The sequence below is a fragment of the Salvelinus sp. IW2-2015 genome, linkage group LG35 (assembly GCF_002910315.2).
Source record: "Salvelinus sp. IW2-2015 linkage group LG35, ASM291031v2, whole genome shotgun sequence".
NCBI lineage: Eukaryota > Metazoa > Chordata > Actinopteri > Salmoniformes > Salmonidae > Salvelinus > Salvelinus sp. IW2-2015.
The window spans coordinates 3,293,152-3,298,663 of NC_036874.1; the positions used below are offsets into that span (position 1 = coordinate 3,293,152).

At 46.1% G+C, this 5,512-nt stretch overlaps 1 pseudogene; it reads right to left on the reverse strand.

The window, feature by feature from the left end:
• Positions 1-393: 393 nt before the first annotated feature.
• Positions 394-5,512, reverse strand: part of LOC111958780 (IgGFc-binding protein-like) — a 9,169-nt pseudogene continuing 4,050 nt past the window's right edge.

Genomic DNA, 5,512 nt, shown 5'->3' on the forward strand with positions numbered 1-5,512 from the left:
ATTTCAACCCCCAAAAATCAATGCTATGACATTGAATCAATGTGAAAAACAGATTGGATTTGCAAAAAAGTAATCAATGTCAGGGCATTGTCTTTTTTTCACCAAACCTTTAACCTAAATCCAATGACATGGTGACATGTGTTGTTGATTTCACGTTGAATTCACATTAGTTGACAACTCAATACCTCGCAAGTAATAATTCAAAACTAGATGTTGAACTGACATCTGTGCCCAGTGGGCAGAGGCAGTATATAATATGGCATGGCATATACAAGATTAATATACTCAACAGTTTTGTTTGAATGAATTACTTGAGAGGTTTTGAGTTATCTGATTAAATCAAAATTGTTGTATTTCCAACTAAATGCTGGATAAACAGATGACACAGACTCATTTTGCTGCAATATGTTTATTATTAGGCTTTTGAAAGTTGTAAAGGATAGACAGAGATACACACATACAGAGATGATCTGAGTTTTAGTAATACACAACTCTGGGATTATATTTGAATTGTAATGAATATAGAGTTCAATAACAATTCCATGCATGAATACTAATAATCCCTCACAATATTATATAGATTGGAATATGTTATCACATACAGAAGGTCATTTTAAGGTACTTTTACGATTTTATGTCGAAATGCTCTAGCCTACAACCAGGACATGAAAGGAACATTTTTATTTTTAAAGGATATTTTGGAGCCATGAGAGTTTATTTGAAAATTAAGCCTCCAAACTTGATATGTACAGGTTTTACATATTTGTTCAGGAGTTTTTTATTCAGCCACACCCTGACTCCTTGACGACACAGTGTTCACCACTAAGCACGTAACCCTTGTCGCACAGGCAGCCCTCCACACAGACTTTGAAACAGATCTCTGGGACATTGGGTTCGGCACAGGTAGCAGGGCAGGCAGTGCCACATAGCTCATAGTGGCTGTGGTATGGGCAAGCCAGGGCTGTTCGAGTTGAGAAAAAACAAACATCACAAATGTAGTCCTAATACATTTTGCAAATTCACACGTGGTTCTATCATGTCATTATACACATTTAAGAATGTTTGAGTTCCTAAATGTGATGTTTTGTWAWAGCTGAGTACTWACGGCAGTTGGAGGCCTTTCGCCACAGCGGTGAGACTACAGCCCCAGCCTGCTGACATTCGGKKACGTAGTTAGCCAAGGCCTCACACAACACCTCCTGTCGACCCTCATTCAGACACACATCATAGAGGCAGTTTGAGGCAAACTCCTTCACCGGCACTTTCTTATGACACTGTTCAAATGGACCCCCTCCYTCTGTCATCAAACCACAGTACTGTGGTCCYGTGTAAAGTGCCCGGTCTGCATCTGAGCACGTGGGGCAGTTGCTGTTACAGACGTGCCAGCAGAATGGGTCACCGTCGGCAACACTCCAYGATGCCACCCACGCCGTGGTATTTGCTGAAAGCACACCTGTGGGAGTGGTGAAGTCATCTGCTTTGTTACCATTGTAGTTGCCACAGATGCCACCGAGGTTGTCYTAGTAACTGCTGCTGATGGTCACCATGAAGAYGSRGGTCCAGTCAAAAGTGATCTRCAGGCCYACATCTGWCTGGATGGTCCCTRGYATACCAGACTCTGTGATTCTGATGCTGCCAGACTCCAAACTCASAGGGAGGTCAGACCTAATGCCATCAATCTGAGACGAGAGAGAGATGAGGATTTAAAGAGGACTTAAAGCGGATGGAGAGCATAGAGGATTCTTACATTCAACTTCAACATGGAAAATCTGTATCAAGTATAACTTGAAGCCACCCACCTCCACTGTCCCTCTTTGGCCACTGAGAATGGTGATCCTGTGACCACTCAGGTCTATGTTGGCTGATTTGAGGAAAGAGCCTTTGGAGTTGACGCGCAGCTCGTTCTTGGTCTGGATGCTGAACTGAGGCAGGGAGGGATCTTTGCCCGTAGTATTCACCAGAATGTAGGAGCAGGTACCCATGAAGGAGAAGGGCTGGCCGTCGAACGTGCTGTAGTGAGGGTCACCGAACAACCAGCAGGTGGCCTTGGACTGGGCCACACATACCGCCTTATTGTTCTTCACCACACAGTTTTCCTTCTCACGGCACACAGTACCCTCACAGGGGTCTGACAAAATGGGTATTAGAGATGTTAACATATCTTGCTCATTGCAATATCAAAATAGAAACATCAACAATGTCCAACATTCCACATCCAAATGTACTAACACAAAGCCATATCTGTTTGGTTGCATTATTATTCATGTTTTTTACCTGTGCTGTAGCAGTCCATGACTCCATTCTTCAACCCACATTMCTGACCCTCTTTGCACTGTGAGTTCTTGCAGGTGAATACTCCTGCTGCACAGCTGCAGGTCTCAGAACAGTTGCCAAGCATCACAGACTGGCCAGACTGAAAACCAGCAAAACATGTCAGTGATATCATTGAGTGTTTCCACTATTGTGGTAACCATAGGACGACTGTAAACAATAAATATAGTGATTGATTATATTATTTGCACTTTATATTTGCAGTTAACGTAGAACAGATACAGGCCTTTAATTGTAATAATCCCTTTAGGATACCATTGAGTTTATAGATATGAAATAAAAATGTACTTGTCAATACACAATAAATCAGCAATCACCTTGTAATAGTGTCCATCAACCACACAGCCACAGTTCTCCAGTAAGACACACTTGCCACCATCAAACACAAATCCATCGTCACACTGGCAGCCCTCCTGGCATAGTGGGCATTTGGGAGACTCACTCAGAGAGCCACAGGTGGAAGAACAGGTGTCGGCACACAACTCATAGTGACTGTTAGCTGGACACGTCAGAGCTACAGATGGAAATGGACAGATGGAAATGGGAGGAGATGCATGTTATCAAAAAACTGAAATCAGCTTCAGCTTCAATTGTTTTTCAGCAGAGCATTAGGTCAGAMAAATATTGCACACTAAGATAAACCAGGATAAGGTAAATCAACTTTCAATATCAACATTTACTCACGACAAAACTGGTCAGATCTCCAGCTGCTGACAAGGCCACCYGATGCCTGACAGAAAGTCACATACGTCTGTAAGTGGCGGCACAGGGCATCCCCACCCTCTCCCTCCTTCATGCACTCCTCAAAGTGCTCTTGTGGTGGCACAACAGCATGGCATTGGGCAAATGGACCCTTGGTTGACTTTATGARGCTACAAGCCGGCGGGGGTCCACTGGTGGGAGGACACTTCAAGCCACCGTCACATCCTGTCTGACATTTGACCCCTTCCTGAARCACTAACCACCCCYCTGCAAACTTCTCCACAGACGGCTCCTGCAGCCCACTGGGCAGCAGGAAGTCATCCTCCTTCTTGTCATTATAGTTACCACAGAGACCACCGGTAACACCTTTGTAAGTGGATGGAAGCTGTATGATGGCGCCAGCAACGGTGTCGTAGGTCACCATCAAGCCAAAGTCTGTTACCACGARGATGTTAATGCCGTTCTGGTAGGCCCTGACCTTTCCATCTCCGAGTGACAGTGGGAGATTTGTTGCAACGTCATCCACCTGGGAAAGGAGGAAAGATTGAAAACATCAGTTTTTCTAATCAAGTYTTGCTTTTTAATACTGAAATGAGTAGATCAAGACAGAAAACTACCGTTATTTCCCATATAACTCTGGGAGACATAGATATCTTGTATTTGTAGGCCTGTATTTCAACCCTCCTGGTGACCATTGCATCATCCATCTTGGTCAACTGCTGCACTGACACAACAAACGGAGCCATCGATCCGTKTTTCTCCACAACCTCCGACATTTTGTACACACAGTCCCCYTGTAGGCTGAAGCAGCTGCCATCGAACGAGTGGAATCTRCTGGCCCCGCTCACATGGCAGGTGCCTGTGCTCATGGGTATACAAGCCTGCACCCCYTCTTGGACCTGGCACTTCTCATTGGGACCGCAGGCAAACTTCACATTACACTCCATGTGTCCATCCTTTTTACACACACAGCGCTCTTTGCACTGGCCGTTGGGGAAGAACACCTGGCCCATCWGGTAGTARTGGCRTTGGTGAARGCAGCCACATTCAGCCAGCYMCACACACTCYCTGTCGCTCWGTATGAAGCCGTCGTCACAGACACAGCCCTCGGTGCACAGGGAGTTCTCACAGCTCTCGGGCTCATCGAGGCCGCTGCAGGTCTGGGGGCAGCCTGAGGCACACACCTCATAGTGGCTGTTGGCCTTGCAGGAAGATGCTACAACACATTAGGTCAAACATGATACAATTGAATAATGTCGGAACCAGGAGCTGTTAGCTAGACAAGCCACTTCTGACTTATTGTAATGACCATAATTGTTACAGTCGTTGTTTTGAAATACACATCTGATGAGGTGTGTCTGTGCACTACTTACGACAGAAGCTGTCCGACCTCCACTGTTCCACCTTGGCAGGGGCATCCTGGCAGGCAGTGGTGTAGGTGCTGAGGGCGTTACAGAGGGCAGAGGCATGGCCACGGTACAGACACATATCAAACACACAGTRCTCATAGTACTCTGTGGGGTCCACCTTGGCGTGGCAGTGCTTGAACGGACCGTTTTTGTCTGTGATCCTGCCGCAYTACTTCCCTGTTTGGTAATCAAGCATCAGGCTGTGGTCACAGGTGGGGCACTTCTTGCCGTTACAGTCYCTGGAGCAGCCCGGGTCGTTCCCCACTTTCCAGCTGTCCCCAAATYCTYTTGGGGTGTTGGCAGGGCTCTTGTCTGGTTTGAGGAGGTCGTCGTTCCGTTGGCCGTTCCAGTTTCCGCAGAGCCCTCCGATGAGGTCTGAGTAGGAGCTGGGGAGGGTTAGGGAGACYTGGCTGTTCCAGTTGAACTTCAGTGTCAGGCCAAATTTGGTCTTCACCACCCCGAAATACCCACTGCGGAAGATGGACAGTTGGCCATCTTCTACATCAAATGGCAAGTTCACGTACTGGTTGTTGACCTGGGAAGAGAGAAAGAAACCTTAATGAAACACGAAGGACGATACTATCCTGATATTTCCTCTTACATTAAGTAGTATAATCATAAAAGCTCATTGACCYAGTAAACCCGGAATGCAATTATGTCATTCATTTGGAATGGATAACATTTTAAGGTAGCTTACCAATACTTTGCCAGGGTTGTCCCTACTCATGATGATGATGTTTTTGAAGACAATGACGGTGACTGTCTTTGTGTAAGACACTGCCYTGTTCCTCCCCCTATTCTGATTCTTTACAAGCACCTCAAAGGGCACCAGAGACTTGTCATCTTTGCTGACRAATTTGGAGAGAACGTAAGTACACGTTCCCTGGAAGTCGAACCTCTTGCCATCAAACGTGCGGTAGTGGGGGTCGCCTGAACCTTGGCAAGTGGCATAAGATGTTGGGTAGCATCTCTCTTACCACTCTGCAGGCCACACACCTCTGACTTCTTGCATGCTGTTGCTTGCATTCAACCTTGGCTGTTCCTGGATTGCATTCACACTGCTTTGTGCA